We start from the raw sequence: 19906 nt of genomic DNA, 5'->3' as shown, positions 1-19906 counted from the left end.
AGCGAATGAACCAACACACTAATCAACTTCCGCAACAGCCAGCAGGTCACATACATGTGATCAAGGTACGGGGGCCCTATGGGAAAGGAGTGGTGGTGGAGACAAAATGTTTTACCTCGTTGTACTGCGAGATCGGTGCATGCAGGAACAACATAACTATCCTTTGCCAATCCTGGGCCAGACCATAACTTTAGTCTAAATTGGGACCAGGGAAGACCCCGGTCATGTCACTGATCAAGTCTGTGATGTCATATATGAACTCTCCCCCTGTGCTTTGTGTGATATTGGCCCTCCTAGGTGTGGGCAGAGCCCCGTGAAGTATACATGGGATCTAGGCCGATAATGCACCCTTGTCGCGGAGAAAGCTGAAGTCATGCTTGCCGGTGCCCGGCCAAAACCGACAACCCTTTTACCCTTTTCCAACAGCAGCACATGCATCAAAAGACATTTATAAGGTCCACATGCCTAACTCCTGATGTCCAACGGACCTGGTAGGCCAAGCAGCGCAAACTCACTAAATGGAATAATACGAAAGTCTTCTCACGGCGCATGCCACAGAGGCGCCGGCAGGACACCGAGGTTTGCACAGAACAACTCGATTCACAGGTAATCCCAATGTGACCTTGGCTGTAGAAGAGCAATCCCTGTACATACAGGAAATGAAAACTTGAAGCTGAAGCCACGAAAGCTAACTCAATGAAGACCAGAGGCCGGAGAACTCCACAGGCGTTTATACTCGCAAGGCAGTAGTCATGGAACACGACACGTATAGGATACCAGAGCCTGTCCAGTGTACAGCGAGGCAATCGAGACTCAGTTAAATATTGGTGGATATCGAGCCCCCTGAGAGGGGAAGTACTGCTCCTGCCTACCAACAAGACTTAAAAGACTGTGCACTGACGTGCACAAGCGCTAGTATAAGCCGGCAAACAATGACCAACCGGGTGGTCACTCACTACACTGATTGGGTTGATTGCCCAGGCAAAACTGACAAGAATAGTTCTATGGAGAAAGCAGTGAAAGAATCGTTCCTCAAAGGCAAAGGACATAACTACCTGCTTAGGTCTATCTTGCTGGGAAGGATGGAGCGATGCCCGTTATCGGAATTGGTGAATGAAGTATTATTCATTCAACAACATCCAAATTGCGAGGGACTGCCCCCCAGGGTCTTCCCGCTTAATGACACCCTGGCCGTACTAATTGGTTTAGAGCACCAGTAATTGGCCCCAGCTGATATACTGATTTGCCCCACCCAGGGCACCCTGTCCGGTAACCACCATGGCGGGTGTACCGCAATGCCAACTGAAGGCAGAGTAAAACACAATCCTGCCCTAGGGCTGGTCGCGGCGACACATACATCGAGACGCCCAGTATAGCGCAAAACTAGGATCGGCATACGCGCATGCTACCTACCGCAAGGCAGTTCTAAGGACGCCTGACCAGGACTCCTGTCCGGCGCCGCTTCCTTATGCACCACACATTGCTCCTGCCATTCTGCCGCTCACTAGTAACACCACAACTACAGACCCGGGTACTCGTGCAAACGTGAAAATGCAGCCTACTTCAAGCCCTCACCATTAAAAGTTGGCATGGGCAGCTGGGAGTAGTGATTTTAATGCAATTGCATTAATCCAAGCCTTTGGGGTCATCTCTACAATAGACAGACAGTGCCGCCCCGTGGCAGACGGTCCAGAGCGCCCGCGAGCAATTAAATCACGGGCAGCGCACCCGCACCCCTTGGGCACCACTGAAGGATCCACCCGTGGACAACGCCCCCTGCCTAAGCTTGAGTGCCCCCTGAGAATAGAGTGGGCTGTGGCCGGTATTTGCTCTGAATGTTACCGCATGGTTCCAGGAGACTTGTCTGCCCCCTGGTCTATCCGTCTATGGGTTAGAACCTGAGACTTGAAGGGGCATCCTCTGCCCCGGTGTCCCAACACGTTGATAGTCAACGCAGGGGTAGATGTACCCTGAAGGGCCTGATTACTACTTGGGTTCTCCCTAAGCTTTGGGGTCACACTAGATGGGCCAAATCAGGCGACGCGGAGGAGCATTCCTGGCAGCGTCTCAATGGGGCAATGTGCAAGTTCCCTGACCATAGGCAAGGCTCCATCTCAGGAACCACCGGTATGAGACCCTAGTTAATTTGCGGCTGCCCTGCGCCCGGATAAGGCCATACACTGGCATGCTGAACCAAGTGACCCGCCCCGGGCCCCTGGGCAGAGCCGGTTCCGGGACCCAACTGGCTTACCGTTCCCAAGACACCTGGTGGTGCCGGTGCCCCCCTGCTGTCTCCAACAAAAGCAGCTACTGCACTGGCAGTATCGCCGCTCCCAAGCCCCAAACTGCCTCCACGAAGATGGAGGACTGTAAAGAAATCCCTAAGAGGCCATACCGGCAAAAGGCCGCGAAACAAGGAACCATGCTTGAGCGTGGGCAACCCACTCCACGTCGGGGATCGAGCAGCGCTACCCGTCGTGACAATAAATCAAACGCCGCAACCTGCGTAGACAGTGCACCCTGCGATGAAGGTGGCAGCAGCCTCCTGAGTGATTTAACCTGACGCATAAGGAGGCTTTGCCCACCTTTGGAATTGCCCATCTTGAAGAATGGTCCCGCTTGGGCCCTGTGTTCCACACTTACAAATTCACTCAAACGCTTTTAATGTGACCATAGCAGGGCCCACTATATGCTAAGTGGTAGTCACATATTATTTACAGTAATCTTAGTGAGCTGCTGCTGTGTTATCGTTGTGAAAACACATCCCCATCCCCGAATATGCAGTTTTCCTCTCAAAATACTATCTGACTCTTTGCGCAGTTTAAAAAAAAAAAAAATGTTTAAATTAGTCACAAGCTTGGCAGACTTCTACTTCTGGAGTGCCAGGAAAAGTGGCGGGAGGGACAGAGTAAGAATGGTAGGAATCGTTCAAAACCTCCCCCCTCCTCTAGCTAGTACCCCTCCCGGCTGAGCTGGCCACATCTTTGCCACTCAGCACTGACAGGCACCGCCAAGCTGTGCAATCGAAGGGCTTACTTTGTGCCGGTGTTGGGTTCCAGCATTTAGTAAGACAGACTACCAGGTGGAGCTGCTGCTGTCATCTATTTTACAGCTGAGCCGAGCTATAGTGACCTTGAATAGTCCAATATGTCCCCATTGTAGAGTGGGATTGTATTTGGCAGTGGATAAAACCAACCGCGGTAACCTCATGATAAGCACATTTACTATATCATATACTCTTGTTTTCCCAAATGAAGAAACCGGCTGCGCTCATGGTCACCCAGGTTTGGAGATGGGTGAAGGCCAGGCTTGGGGGCACGCGCTTTAGAGAGCGCGTGCTAAGTGCCAGGAATGTAATTTAGTTAATGTATGTTTGCACTGTGCCTGCAAAAGTGGCCATATCTTGAGAGCTCCATTGAAAAGGGGGCCTGCACATCAGACGAGCCTGCGGTGCCATTTCTGCGGCCTTTGAATTGCTATATGACATATATCCTGGCATGCGTTCATCATACCTAAAATGTATACACCACACACGCACCCAACGGGATTCAGTTTATCGACTCTGCACGGGCTAAGGATGGCTCGGCTCTGTCGACGCCGGACACCTGGCGAGCCACCTCTCGCTGTCCGAGTTGGCAGACCAGTGCACTGTGCCGTATTGTTATCGTTTATTCTTGGGCGAGTGCTGTTCGGCTCCAACAACTTGCAAACAAGTGTCACCGACCCAGGGCAATCGCAAGTACGGTACCTGAAATGTGAATGGCGCAAGTGGGCTAGGATTTCCCACCTCCGGCCTAATAAAAGGTAAAAGATGTACTTTTCTTTTTTTTTTTTTTTATTTGTTGCGCAACTCGACCGGTATCGTGTCGCATTGCTTGCGCCGGTCAATGTGCGCCTTCCAGCACGGGGAGCTGAAATGACCAGCAAAACAGTCCAGGCTGCGAGGGGACCCACGCCATGGGAGCCAGCCGTTTTGAATCATGGCCCGATCCTATATATCGCGCGAACTTGAAACGGGGTATCACCGCGCCCCACATGCGCTCCGGCGCTGTAGCATTAGGCACCGGAAGCTCAAGCAATCTGCCCAAAACATGAAGGAACTGCTGAGATCCGAACTCAGGATCTCCTGTTTACTAGACAGGCGCTTTAACAAACTAAGCCGCCGCGCCAACTATGGGATCACAGGGGGGGGACGATAGCGCCCACCTCACATGCCCCCCCCTCCCCGTATGGCCCCCACGCTCGCAACAAAGAAGGTCTCATTGCACAGACTCCGTGACTTGTCCAGACTCACAGAATATTGAGCGGACACCGGACTCGAACCTAGGATCCCCTGCCCAACCTAGCCGGCAGCTCTGGTCCTATAGCCCTCGTCGCTGTAGGAACAATTGCAGTGACTGCCCCCATAGGCAAAGCATCGCCGCTTTTATATAGCGCTGTTAGAAGGCGACCTCAGAGGGGCCCGGAGGGGCACTGACTAGCCTGAGGTCAACCCTCAAGGTATCGTAGCCGGGCACTGGCGGGAGACCCCTCAGGGGAGGAATCTCGTATCTAGGATCGTACACTCGGCACCACACGACAAAGAGACACCACACCGGGGGTTCTTAAGAACAAATCTTTATCAGATCGGAGTTGTAGGATCTTTATGATCAGCAAGGCAAATATATACAAGTGGAGCACGGGCTCACAGAGTCTTAGAGGGGGTGTAGGAGGTAGCGGGACAGTCTTTGGGGATATGGATCAAATGCAGGAGCGTACCCGGCGCACAGCTCACAATCCTCGAGCTGGGGGATACGCTTGACATCGTTGGGGTCCGGCGGGACCAGGAGAGTCGGTGGGAGCCGCGAGTCACTCAGCAGGGCTCAAGCACAAGTTCGGAGGTCTTACGATCTTCAGGGAGCCGCGAGTCACTCAGCAGGGCTCAAGCACAAGTTTGGAGTTCTTACGATCTTCAGGGAGCCGCGAGTCACTCTGCAGGGCTCAAGCACAAGTTCGGAGGTATTACGATCTTCAGGGAGCCGCGAGTCACTCAGCAGGGCTCAGTTGTTTCCAAAGGCGAATCTGCCGGATCGTCCCAGAGCACCCCTTGTTATAGGACGACTCCTCTTTTGATGTCCGTAGTCTATGCAGGCAGGGGTCTTGTCACCTGGGGGTCGCTTGTCGGGGTTTCCTGCTATTGTCTTTTGATCCTTTCAGGGCCGGGTCGGGAGGAGTCCCAGACACCCAGCAGGCGTGGAGCCAGCCCCCGGGGAGGCCGGCGGGCCAATCGAAACCCACCTTCCCAGGGGAGCTCAGAGGTGCGATGGAAACTGCTCCTCCCTCTCTCATCCCCATGGGAGCGCGATGTCTCCCAGCCGGAGTGGCGTCTCTAGGCCAGGGTCGCGCTGGGGCCGGGCGGCCATCTTGGTGCATGAAGTGGGCACGCGGGCCCGGTGTGGCCGAAAGGAGGAAGGCCACGGACGGGGAAGTCCGGGTCGGGTGTGTGTGGGTTCTAGTGGGAAGGATCGGCTAGGCCATGGGCTCGGGAGCTATGTGAGGTGCATGGGTCAGGTTATGTGGTGCGGGGACAGGGATGGCTAAGCTACGAGGCCGGATCTAACACGCGTCCCCCCCAGCTGAAAGCCGGAGAGAACTACCCATCCTCTTGGGGGTTCTCTTCGCTGAGGCGGAAGAACCGGGAGAGGCCATCGGCGTTGGCGTGGTCAGTACAAGGGCGATGTTCCACGGTGAAATCCATCCCCTGGAGGGAGATTGACCGCCGCAGTAGTTTGGAGTTTTCTCCTCGCATCTGCATGAGCCATCGCAAGGGGCGATGGTCGGTTTGGACCTTGAAATGGGTGCCGAACAGATAGGGGCGTAACTTCTTGAGGGCCCAGACTACGGCGAACGCCTCACGCTCGATGGTGCTCCATCTCTGTTCTCTAGGCAACAGCCTTCGGCTGAGGAAGGCTACGGGCTGGTCTAGGCCTTGGTCATTCACCTGGGACAGGACGGCCCCAATCCCATGCTCGGAGGCGTCCGTTTGTACCACAAACTCCTTGGAGTAGTCGGGAGCCTGAAGGACGGGGGCTGTGCACATGGCCGTTTTTAGGGCATCGAACGCCTCTTGGCAGGCAGGGGTCCGCTGCACTTTCTTGGGCTGTTTCTTGGACGTGAGTCCCGTGAGGGGACCGACTAGGCTGCCGTACCCCCGGATGAATCTCCGGTAGTAGCCCGTGAGGCCCAGAAAGGCTCGGACCTCCGTTTGGGTAGTGGGGGGTTCCCAGGCTAGGATGGCGTCGATTTTGGGCTGTAGAGGGGCGCCCTGGCCGCTTCCGACCTGGTGCCCCAGGTAGGCTACCGAACCTTGCCCAATCTGGCACTTGCTGGCTTTCACGGTGAGGCCTGCCTGGCGCAGGGCGGTTAGCACCCTCCGGAGGTGCTGGAGGTGCTCACTCCATTCGGAACTGAAAACTGCGATATCGTCTAGATAGGCAGCGCTGAATTTTTCCAGCCCGGCCAGGACTCTATTTACCAGTCGCTGGAAGGTGGCCGGGGCATTTTTCATCCCGAAGGGCATCACGCGAAAGCGATAGTGCCCATCCGGGGTGGAGAAGGCGGACCGCTCCTTGGCTCCTTCTGTGAGCGCAATTTGCCAGTAGCCACAGGTGAGATCGAAGGTGCTGAGTCGGTCAATGAGTTCGTCGGCTCGGGGAATGGGGTGGGCATCGGCTCGGGTGACTTCATTGAGTCCCCGGTAGTCCACGCAGAAGCAGAGTTCTGGGGCGACACCGGGGGCAGCTGCTTTCGGGACCAGGACCACGGGGCTGGCCCAGGGACTGTCTGAGGGTTCGATCACTCCTAAGGTCAACATCTTTGAGACTTCGGCTTGAATGCAGGACCGGACCCGATCAGGGACTCGGTAGGCTCAGTGTTTCACCGGCGGGCTGTCTCCGGTGTCCACGTCATGGACACACCAGTCGGTGACTTTGGGGACCAGGGAGAAGAGGTCGGAAAACTGCCCTAGGAGATGGTGGCAATCCTCACGTTGCTGGGAAGTGAGGGATGGGGAGAGGTTCACTCCCTCTACGGAGCCGTCCTTCTCTTTGGTGCACAGGAGATCAGGGAGGGGATCCGACTCCTCCTCGGCCCCGTCATCGGTGGCCAGCAGGAGGCTCAGCTCCGTCCGCACAAAGTGGGGCTTGAGGCGGTTCACGTGGAGGACCCGGAGGGGGTCCCGTGGTGACTGGACGTCCACCAAGCACGTGACCTGGCTCTTCCGCTCAATCACTTTGAAGGACCCGGTCCATTTATCCTGGAGGGCGCAGGGTTTCACGGGGGCCATGACCCATACCTGCTGGCCCGGCTGGAACTCGACCAGAGTGGCGTTCTGGTCGTACCAGCGCTTCATCTCTTCCTGGCTCGCCTCCAGGTTGGCCTCGGCCAGCTCTCGGAACTTCCTAGTCTGGTTTCGGAGGGTCAGGACGTATTGGAACACATCACGGGGGTGGCCTCGGTGCGCCGCCTCCCACCCTTCCTTGACCAGGCTGAGGGGCCCCCGGACGGGGTGCCCGTAGAGTAACTCAAAGGGGCTGAACCCCAAGGATTTCTGGGGAACTTCTCGGTATGCGAACAGGAGGCAGGGGAGCAGGACGTCCCACTTACGCCGGAGGGGCTCTTCCAGGCCCGCGATCATCCCTTTCAGAGTCCGGTTAAACCGCTCTACCAGGCCGTTTCCTTGGGGGTGGTGAATTTATAGGACACTCCGCATTGTTGCCACAAGGACGTCATGTATCTGGAGATGAAGTTCGTACCGCGATCGCTCACGACCTCGCGGGGAAAACCCATACGGGAAAAGATTCCCATCAACGCCCGGCCCACCACGGGGGCTGTGACGGTGCGCAGGGGTATGGCTTCAGGGTATCAGGTGGCATGATCCACCAGGACGAGGATAAAGCGGTGCCCTTGGGAGGTTGGGGGGTCCAGAGGCCCCACGATGTCGATCCCGACCCGCTCAAAAGGGGTACTGACGACAGGGAAGGGTTGGAGGGGAGCCTTGCGCTTTCCTCCGCTCTTCCCACTGGCCTGGCACGTGGGACAGGACTTGCAGTGGGCTTCTACATCTGCTTTCATTCTGGGCCAGTAGAAGTGAGTCACGAGGCAACTGTAGGTTTTGTCCTGGCCCAAGTGGCCTGCGAGGGGAACGTCGTGGGCCAAGCCCAGGAGGAGGTCTCGGAAGCGTAGGGGTACCACCAGCAGCCGGGTGGATCCTAGCTCCACCGACTTCTGCTCGCTGTACAGAAGGTCATTCTCCCAATACACCCGGTGCGTTCCAGTTTGGTCGCCCGCAGCCTGGGCCTCTGCCTGTTGCCGGGGCCCGACCAGGGAAGGACAGGTAGCCTGCTCTCGGCAGAACTCCTCTCGGGAGGGTCCCCCCTCGTGGCGCCACTGGGCCAATTCGGGCAGATCACCTAACTCGGTGACCTGTGCGGAGTCGGAAGGTGGGGGTTCGTCACTGGCGACCGACCCTCCTTGTGGGGGGATGTGGGGACCCTCGGCGGGGACCATCCTATCTTCAGTGGTCGGGGCGTCGTCGACTTCCCCCAGGGGGGTCAGTCGGGCCGCCATGGATCGGGTGGTGGCGCACACCCACTCAGGGAGACCCATCATCCCTAGGTGGGTCTTGCGCTCGACTTGTTTCCAGGGGGAACTTTCCAGGTCGTTCCCCAGGAGACAGTCGACTGGCTGGGAGGTTCTCACTGCGACATTCAGTTTCCCGACCACCCCTCCCCATTCAAAAGGCACCAGGGCTACCTTACACAGACTTTCCGTGTTGTCAGCGGAAATGACCAGGCAAAAGACGTTGGGGAGGACCTGGTCTTCGTTGACCAAGTGACTGAGGACACCGGTGATGCTGGCCCTGGTGTCACGGAGGGCTTCTACTTGGTGGCCATTGATCGTTACGAGCTGCCCATAGTTCTTCGTGTTGGAGGGCAGGAGGCTTCCAGGGACCATTTCTCTATCTCCTAAGGATACTAGGGCCATGGCTGCGGGTTCCCACTCTACGGTCTCCTCAACCTCCTCCCCCAGTGCTACATTGGCTATCTGTCTAGCGGGGGGTGCTGCCTGGGTGGTGAGTGGGGCCATGGGGCATTCAGGGTCGTTGGCGTAATGCCCGGGCTTCTGACAACGGAAACAAGTAATGGTCACCCGGTGCCCCCGTCTCAGGGGGGGGCCGGATACAGCTGGTGGGGGTGCCGGGAAAGGCGGAGGTTGGGTTTTCAGGGGACTGGACTGGGACTCTCTCTGCCCTCCCTGGTTCCCCCCCCCCTCTCTGGCGGGGTGGTCCCTGACTGGCTCGGGGGTACTCTCCTACAGGGCCCCGGGAGACCCGGGTGTTGGTCCAGCGATCCGCCTCGACAGCCAGCTTTCTCTGATCCGTGAGCTTGCTGTCGAGCAGATGCTGGCGCAGTTCCACAAAGCAGTTCGCAGCCAGGTGTTCCCACAACATAAGGTCCGTTAGTTCTTCTAGGGTGGTTACCTTGCTGCCCTTAATCCACCCATCGAATGCGCGGCTGAAGAAGTTTACATACTCCACCCAGGTGGTGCCCGGGATCTTCCTGCAGTCCCGGAACCGCTGGCGGTACATCTCCGGGGTGAGGCCGTACCTTGTGAGGAGGGCCTCTTTCATGTGGTCATAGGAGGTCTGCATGGAGGTTGGTAGGTCGAGCAGGGTGTCTCTCCCCTCGCTCAGGAATCGTCCCCACAACCCGGCCCCCCAATCCTTCTGCGGGACCCGATGAGAGGTCATGGCGACCTCGTATGCCCTGAACCACTGTTTAATGTCATCGTTTTTGTAATATTCTTTGACCACATCCTTGGGGATGTGGACCTTTTGCTCCGCCGGGGAGGCCGCCTCTCGGTTCCCCGGGGGCCGCGCTTCTTCGCTTCTTGCTTTTAGGCTCCATTTCCTTCAAGCTGCGTTCGTGCTCCAGTTGAAGTCTCCTTCCTTCGTGTTCCCGTTGGAGTTTCTTCTCTTCTAGTTCTCCTTGCACTCGCATCTGCTCCACTGCTAGCTTTTTCTCGGCTAATTTCAACTCGCCCTCGATTTTGAGTTTGGCTAATTCGAGTTCGTGATGGCGACTTCTTTCTCTGTCTGCGAGTTCCTCCGGGAATAGGCCCCCGTCTGGTACGAAGCTTCGCACCTGGTTGCTGCTGCGTTCTCCTTGGGAGGGTCCAGCTTCGTCGTGGGGCTCCACCGCTCCTTCTGGGCGGGGGGCTCCAGAATCCACCCAAGCTTTCAGTGCCTTCTGCATATCTTCTTTGGTGTTGAGACCAGTGGTAGCGATTTTGAGTTCTTTGCAGAATTGCTTCAGTTCTCTGTGCATGTACTCTTCCAGTTGTTCCGCCTGGAACACGGTACTGGTGTTGTTTTCTGTGGGAACCACGGTGTTTCCTTCTGCCATCTTTGTCGGTAGTGCGTCAGCCGTTCACGGTACGATCTCTAGATTATGGGCCCGAATCCCGTCGCTTGCCACCAATGTTAGAAGGCGACCTCAGAGGGGCCCGGAGGGGCACTGACTAGCCTGAGGTCAACCCTCAAGGTATCGTAGCCGGGCACTGGCGGGAGACCCCTCAGGGGAGGAATCTCGTATCTAGGATCGTACACTCGGCACCACACGACAAAGAGACACCACACCGGGGGTTCTTAAGAACAAATCTTTATCAGATCGGAGTTGTAGGATCTTTATGATCAGCAAGGCAAATATATACAAGTGGAGCGCGGGCTCACAGAGTCTTGGAGGGGGTGTAGGAGGTAGCGGGACAGTCTTTGGGGATATGGATCAAATGCAGGAGCGTACCCGGCGCACAGCTCACAATCCTCGAGCTGGGGGATACGCTTGACGTCGTTGGGGTCCGGTGGGACCAGGAGAGTCGGTGGGAGCCGCGAGTCACTCAGCAGGGCTCAAGCACAAGTTCGGAGGTCTTACGATCTTCAGGGAGCCGCGAGTCACTCAGCAGGACTCAAGCACAAGTTTGGAGGTCTTACGATCTTCAGGGAGCCGCGAGTCACTCTGCAGGGCTCAAGCACAAGTTCGGAGGTCTTACGATCTTCAGGGAGCCGCGAGTCACTCAGCAGGGCTAAGTTGTTTCCAAAGGCGAATCTGCCGGATCGTCCCAGAGCACCCCTTGTTATAGGACGACTCCTCTTTTGATGTACGGAGTCTATGCAGGCAGGGGTCTTGTCACCTGGGGGTCGCTTGTCGGGGTTTCCTGCTATTGTCTTTTGATCCTTTCAGGGCCGGGTCGGGAGGAGTCCCAGACACCCAGCAGGCGTGGAGCCAGCCCTCGGGGAGGCCGGCGGGCCAATCGAAACCCACCTTCCCAGGGGAGCTCAGAGGTGCGATGGAAACTGCTCCTCCCTCTCTCATCCCCATGGGAGCGCGATGTCTCCCAGCCGGAGTGGCGTCTCTAGGCCAGGGTCGCGCTGGGGCCGGGCGGCCATCTTGGTGCATGAAGTGGGCACGCGGGCCCGGTGTGGCCGAAAGGAGGAAGGCCACGGACGGGGAAGTCCGGGTCGGGTGTGTGTGGGTTCTAGTGGGAAGGATCGGCTAGGCCGTGGGCTCGGGAGCTACGTGAGGAGCATGGGTCAGGTTATGTGGTGCGGGGACAGGGATGGCTATGCTACGAGGCCGGGTCTAACAAGCGCGAAATCGAGACGGGGTATACGGAGCGCCCTACCGCACTCCAGTGTTTCAAACCATAAGCACTGGGAGCTTAAGCAACTTGCCCAGATCACCGAGGGGGGGGTGGAAGGGACGTACCGTGCACCGGATATGCCCGCCCCCTCGCCTTATATGGCCCCACGCTCGCATATATTGACCGCCGCCATTGTTCAAATGATGGGGAATTCATGTTGTGCGAACACGAAACAAAGGTGTCGGCGCGCTTAACATACCGGATGTGAGCTACCCCCTGAGGCTCCGACCCTGGTTTACCGCGACAAATTCGGCCACCCAGGCTACGAACCACCTCCTCTTTTGGTGAGTCGGGATGCCATCGCCTCAACGCGTCGGCGCGACTCACAGCACAAGTACGCAACAATATTGCGGGGCGCATTGATATAAACTCTACAATTTGACCATGCTTTATGTTACATTCAACACGCTACCACTTGCCCTGTTCAGTCTGAAACTCGGGGTGCAGTTTGACGCACGGGCGACAGTAGCCGGTGGGCAGCGTTACCGGGGCCGTGGTGTCCTGGTACTGGGTCCCCGGTAAGAGAGGCTCGTCAGTGCCCCTGCCTGGCCTCAATTCACCAAAGACCCCCCAGGCCCGCCGTCTGGATCACCCGCCCATTAAAGCGTACCTCTTTGTGCTGGAATTCGGGCAGGAAGGCCACGAGGCTCGCGCCCCCCCACCCATGGCAACCGATGCCAACGGGCCCCGTACTACCTGGTGCTGCCCAGGGACAGGCCCGGGGCGGGGGAGGTAGCGAGCGGCACTCACCGTTATGAATTGAGCAGACTCGACGAACGAGACGGCGGATGAGACGTGCGAGGCGACATGCGGCGTGGTGGGCGACAAAGAGGTCGCCAGGAGGGTGGGGAAAGGCTAAATAGCCTCCCCTTCCCCACAGGGGCCAGGAAGTGACACGCTTGTGCGTCATATCCGGCCAGCACGAGGAGAGGGGGTGGGGAGGGGTGACCGGTGCCCAGGCAGCACTAGGGCGCCCACCGCTGTAGTGGCCCCCTGCGGGGGTCAGCGGCAATTGTGTGACTCGAATGTACACTGCGTGGATTGTCATTGTAGCCCAAAAGGTGGCTGCCGGACCAACATTTTATTTTGCATAATTAAGTCAAGGAAAATATCGCCGAATTGTGGGAGATGTAGCCTAATCTGTCAACCCAGCTGCTAACTGGGTAGGAGGCGTGGTGGAAGGGGGGGAGGCTTTGGAGCACAATGTGCGGGCTGGGGAGCACTGGGAGAGGGTAGGAGACATACCGGGGGAGCCTGAGCCATCCTGTGGTTGGATGGTGTAAAAATATATAAAAAGCATTGGATACAATTGCCAGGCGAATGGCAGACGTGCTGCGGAGAGGGTTCACCCCTGCTGTACTGCACGCTCTCAGAATAGCGGGGTGTCTAATGCATGTGTTTGAGCCCCTCACCTTACGTTAGAATTGACAGTGATTTACGGAGATACAAATTGAGGAAAAGCACTCTGCCTCGCGAGAAGATAGAAGAGAGGGAAGGAGAGGGAGAGAGAGCTGTTATAATAATGTGCGCCATAATTAAAATATACCAAAAAACACAAGCGGCCCTGGTTTATGAGAGCAGGAATCAACGTTTATGCCTGGCTGCTAACAGCAGGGGAGGGTGCGGGGGTATTTAATGAAATGTAACCGCCGCTATGCAGGCAGCGTGCAATGGGCGAATGAAAAACAATGCTCTTGGCAAGCTCAAGAGGGCCAAGGAGCGCCCACCATTCGCACAAAATTGTACCTCGTTTGAAAACAGGAACCTCTGCAAATTAGCGCAGAGACTTAGGAGCGGAATGCCTTGAAAGATCACTGATTTGGGGGATTAAAACAAAGTGCCAACGAGGTGAGCTGCTGGGGAGGGGGTGTGTAGTAAGTAAGAAGGGCGACGCCCATCTCTTCTTGAAGAGAACCTTATAGTGTACAGCGGACACATGAGGAGGTTTAGAAACTCCAGGTTAGCAGAGCCAAAACGAAGAGTACTAGCACCTGAAAGGAAAGAGGAATTATTGTCAAGAATATCCCACCACTTGTGGCTTGAGGAGCCTCAATGCACTTTAGAACGAGGGGCTCTGGAACGCCGTGCCGTGGCTGCTCTCAGTTTGCCGTGCTGTATTCCCTTGACTAAATGCACAGCGCACAGAAAACTACCAGGATAAGTCGTGCTCAAAAATACTTAAAACAAGTCACTTCCCTGAGACTATAAAGAGACAAAATGTGGACATAGTTTCCAGTGTGGGTGTTTAACACACTTTTCTTGTGGTAAATATTTCATTACCGGTACTATTTTTTATGCGGTAAAATCTAGTAAGAATAACTCAGTAAATATAAGAGGCAGAATCCGTGGTATTAGAGGTTCTAAAAGGCTTTATTCCTTTACAAAGGAAATACAATTCGAATTGCAGGCTTCACACTCCATCACCATGAGGGTTCAGGAAGGAAGGCAATACATTATTGACAGGTAAGTACTTTTATAAGAAATGCATTATAGTGTAACAGATGCAGGAGGCGTAACAGTTGACAAGAGAGATAAAATATGCATACGTAACCAAAAAGGCGGACATATAGGCGTAACTTAGAAAACGTCATTATACATGATGTCACAAGTGGGTGGATCCATAAGAGAATCCTGCAAGATCAGCAGAAATATTTGGCAGAGATGCGTGCGCAGCCGCATGACGTGTGATTGACGTGCAACTAGAGGGTGAAGGGGACTTGACATTTAGCTCTACGTGTGGAGACAGAAGTCTGAGGGGTCATGTCAACCTAATCCCAAATCATATCTAATATCTTATGTTTAAAGAACTGTATTATCCAAAAGGAAAGGTCTCTCGGACGGAATCTATTCTATACTGACTGTTAGTGCGTGTACGAGCGTCTAAGTGTCTACATGAGATGCGAGGGGGCAGGAATCTTCCATGGTAACAGGGCTATGAATTACTTGCACGAGGACAGTGAGGCCTGGCCTCTTGCACGGTAGCTGGAGGAATGTTTACCTAAACTACTAGACAGGAATGCATCGGATGAGGAGCGAAGCAGTTAATCTTGAAGGTGAAATACAGTTTTTGGCAGGCAACAGGCTGGATCAGGCACCGTTAGCCGCGCAGGGAGTAGGACAAAGTTCATGGATACAGATGCAGGCTCGGGCTGGAGCTTCCAGAGGCAGAAAGCAGGAAAGGCTTGATGGCAGAATTCAGGGCCTACTCGCCTGAATCTGTAAAATGTGGAAAGTGAACCACATAAAGTCGGTGGCCTTTCATACTTAGGAATGGAATATCTGACCCATTCATGGTGGATCTGAAAGAGGACATGTTGACGGTGGACGCACATGTATTTGCGTCTTCAAAACTGGAACTGGAGGGAACATACATGTACTTATAGCATGCACATGGAGCCGTTGGGGTCTACGATAGGGGACATAACTGATCACAAAATTCATATTTCCTCATTCCCTCCTTGTCCCCTACGGACCCTCAGGAGATATCGATCTTCATCAATCCATCGATCTGTTCATATAGCATCATTTGTTCTTCTTTCTTCTTCCGGGATTTTGAACGAAAACTTGGAGGTGGGATACACGATGTGGCACACAGGCCACAAATCGCTGGCCCACATTGTAGACATAAGCAGCAACTGAATAGTATGAGAAAGCCAATACCTAGGAAGGATAGGATCCTCCATCCCCAGGCTGACAACATGCTCCAGAACCAACCGGACCAAGTCCAGGTGCCTGGACTCTGGTGTATCTGGCTTATAATCTTATGAAGGCGGGTTATGGCTTTATATACTAACGGTGAATTTTCTGGTATGAAAATGCAGCAACTTGATCCGATGACCCTACAAGCTCCGCCCCTATCAGCCAGGATGACGTCAAGGACAAGACGATTTTGAAGCACAACAATTCGCATAGCAGACTGCTCTTCTGTTAAATTGCCTAAGGCGGAAGTAGTCTCGTTTACTACTGCTTCAAGAGTTCTAGTTAATCTACGTATCAGTTTACTATTAGTGACTGTTCCTATATAAGGAAAGAAACCTTTATTGAAATCTGTGTATTGCTCCCATGCTGTTTCAGTGTAATCGACAATCGGGAGATCTCTCTGCTGTCTATTGTGTACTAAATGGGTATTTCTGTGATAATCAGGAGGAGCTAGGAAAACAGGTGGCAGAAGGAATGCTATGTAACAGGTACCATCCCAGTCTAGAGGTAGACGTATATAGGCGGTTTGGCCACATATGAAGTAGGAATGACGGGAAGCTCTAAATGTAGATTTGCCTTGATCACTGAATTTTATTACAGTGGTGATTTACTATGGCCCATGTGTATGGAACCATTCTTTCTTACACATAATTCCCCTTTTACTGGGAATACTGACATGGCGGGCAAGATTGGTGTAGCTTCAGATTCAACGTTCAGGATCATGAGGTTAAGTGTAAAATTACCTAATCCATATACTTCATTTTCTAGATCAGTTCCTGTTCTTTTGGGAAGTCCCTCCTTGTTAGGGTAGCAGACTTTAAGCAAAACTAGGTTCAGGTTTCCCCATACCCAGTTGTTTTGATAAACTGCGGAATTTGAATCTAGGGAATTAATCAAACTAAACCATGCTCCACAGGAGCCATTGTGTGTGAACGGATACGGAAAGAGGGGCAAAACTCCCTTATAGTTCTGATAGGGAGGGAGTCGGCCACATATCCAACAATTTGTAGCGTTGCTGGTCTGATGGGAATGATGTAACATACTAATGAATGTGTTGTTGCGCAGCGCAAATCTATAGGACAACTCATGCGGAGGTAATTCGTTAAAAGAATGTTCAGCAGTAACATTGTAAGCACGTTTAGAAATAGGGTAATACATATGCAGCAATATACTAAAAATGATGATCAGAAGACTTAGAAAAAACAAAATTAATAATGTTACTGTGCAGTGACTACGAAGTGATTTACAATACGCATGCTTTTTAAACTGCATCTGTTGATTTCTTTCTCTATTCCGGTCTAGAGGATACATGTCAGAGACAAATTCAACCGATTCACCTTGGAGAGGACTTAAACAATCAAATTGTCTGACTTGCTAGATCTTAATTTCAGTTTATAAAGTTCCGTTTTTGTGGGTTCAACCAAGGGGAGCTTTGAGTCTGTCTGTGAGGAAATGCAGGGCTCAGTGTCCACACTGGACGGTAGTCCATAAAATTTCTTGATATGACTCGAGTGCAACCACCCTTTACGTCCCTCGACCTTCACGGCTGTCCTTGTTGCTAGTAGAACAAGTTTTGGCGATCTCCACCTAGGCTCCAGTTGGGTCTTCCGGTCGAAATTCCGCACTAGGACCAGCTCACCGGGAACCACGTCATGGGGCTTCACCTCAGTGTTATCGGGAAAAGCTGCAGCTACCTGTGAACGACAAGATTGTAGTGCAGACATCAAGGAAGCCAGGTAATCTGTCAGCATATTACAGTCAACATCAGTGATTTTGCGAGGTATAGGCGTCCCCCACATATTTGGTGGTCTACCGAAGATCACCTCGTACGGGGATAGCCCTGTTCGAGAATGTGCTACCATTCTCATGTAAAAGAGTGCAACTGGTAAGGCTACTATCCAATCGACACCTTTTTCTCTACATATTTTGGACAATCTAATTTTCAGAGTTTGATTATGACGTTCCACGAGACCTGCTGCCTCAGGATGTCGGACACAGTGGAATTTCCATTGGTAGCCTAATAAGAGTGAAACGTGTTTCATTAGTTCCGATGAGAATGGCTGGCCGTTATCTGAGTAGACAACACGTGGCAAACCATACCGTGGGAAGAATTCTCGAACTAACTGTTTGGCAGTAGTCGGGGCAGTGTAATCTGAAACCGGGTAGGCTTCTGTCCAACGGGAAAGAGCACAGACAACTACGAGAACATATTTGAATCCTCGACATCGTTCCATCTGGATATAATCCATCTGGAGGACTTCAAAAGCATGATCGGGAGGTTGAAATCCACCCTGCTCTACGGGGATGCTTTTACCTGGATTAAACTGACAACATATCATACAGGTACGTACTTTCTGTTTGGCTGCTGCTCGCAAGTGTTTGTTGAACCAAATGTGTTGAATACTGTCTAGCATAGCTTTTTCTCCTAGGTGCGCTGGACTATGTATTGTGTTAATGATGACTTGAACCATGGAATCGGGAAGAAACCATATAGATTTTTCCTTCGTCATCCATCCTTGATCCGTTTGGATCCCTCCTAATTCAGTCCATTTCTTTATTTCTTCTGGTGTAGCATGTGTCTGTATGTCAATTATATCAAGGGCGGGATCCTTAACTGTCATGCAATGTGTTGGTGTCGGAACTATTGTCTTTGTCGCGTCAGTTGTATGAGTCTGGTTCTGAGCAGTCTGTTTTGCTGTTCTGTCAGCTAGGTCGTTACCCTGAGAAATGATATCGGTAACTTTTGTATGGGCTTTGCATTTCATAATCGATATGGCAGTAGGTAAATGAATCGCATCTAATAGGGCTTGAATGAGGGGTCCGTGTTGGATGTGGGCACCATGAGAAGTTAGATAACCTCTCTCTCGCCACAGCACGCCGAAGTCATGGACGACTCCGAATGCATAACGTGAATCTGTGTATATGTTGACTTTCTTATCTTTTGCTTGAGTACAGGCTTGTGTCAGAGCGATGAGCTCTGCTGCTTGAGCTGACAAAATGTTAATACAATTTGTTTCAATGACTTCAGTGTTTGTTGTGACTGCGTAAGCGGCCACTAACTCTCCTGTACTTGTTCTCATACATGAACCATCTACATACAATGTCAAGTCTGGATCTGATAAAGGGATATCTGTCAAGTCTTGTCTGGGTTTTGTCGTGATAGTAATGACTTCAATACAATCATGTGCTAATGGATCTGTTCCATTTACTGGCAAAAGCGTGGCAGGATTTAACGTATTACAACGTCTGATTTCTATGTGTGGTTGAAACAATGTCAATTCGTAACCGGTGAGTCTCGCTATAGTCAAGTGTTGTGTTTGTGTGCGGTTCAAAAGAACCTCTACTGCGTGTGGTACTTGTACTGTCAATTGATGTCCTAACACTATGGCATCGCTTTGTCTGATTGCTAAAGCTGTTGCTGCCACTGATTTCAGGCACGCAGGAAGAGCCTGAGCTACTGGATCTAATGTACTAGAGAAATAAGCACATGGTTTGTGTGATCCTGCTTGTTCCTGAGTGAGTACTGACAAGGCAGTACCTTCGCGTTCTGTAACAAATAGTGTAAACAGTTTATTGTAACATGGTGTTGCTAAAACAGGTGCTTGGCATAAAGCTTTCTTTAAGCTTTCAAAGGCATGTGTATGTTCTGGAGTCCAAGGGAGGACAGTCGATGTGGCGGCCTCCTGTGTTGTCAACTGGATGAGTGGTTTTGCTAGAAATGCATATTGAGGGATCCACTGCCTACAGTATGAAGTAAGGCCTATAAAAGCCCGTACTTCCTTTTGTGTCTTGGGTGGTGACATGTTAGCAATTAACTGGATGCGGTCGGGTGTAAGCTGTCTTCCCTCCTTGGACAGCGAGTGCCCAAGGTAGACAACTCGCGGGACACAGAATTGCAGCTTAGAAGGGGACACCTTGTGCCCCTTGTCGGCCAGAAATTTTAAAACCGTCAGTGACGCTGTTTCACATTCAGGTTCGCTTCGGGCGGTGATCAACAGATCATCGACATATTGAAGTAAGGCAGTGTTGACTGGCATGTGGATACTGTCAAGTTCTCGTTTTAGTGCTTGGCTATAGATGCTGGGGCTTTCTGTAAATCCTTGAGGTGCGCGTGTGAATTTAAAACTTCGTCCATTTAAACTAAATCCGAACAGATATTGACTTTCCGGATCTATTGGGACGCTAAAGAAAGCATTCTTGAGATCAATTACAGTGAAGAACGTTGCTTCTGAATCAATAGCAGTTAGTAATGAAGAGATATCTGGGACCACAGGGTATTGTGGTACAATGCATTTATTTAATTCGCGCAGATCAATAACTAATCGATATACTGGTGGTGCTTTTGGATCCGTTCTTTTAAGAATCGGAATTATCGGGGAATTGCATATATTGGAGTCGGTTTCTACAACCACTCCTTGTGCAATGAGTTCGTCAATGATTTGCAGCAAATCCGCAACAGCATCTGGTG

This window comes from Triturus cristatus, chromosome 6 (genome assembly GCF_964204655.1).
Source record: "Triturus cristatus chromosome 6, aTriCri1.1, whole genome shotgun sequence".
NCBI lineage: Eukaryota > Metazoa > Chordata > Amphibia > Caudata > Salamandridae > Triturus > Triturus cristatus.
This window is presented reverse-complemented; position numbering follows the sequence as displayed.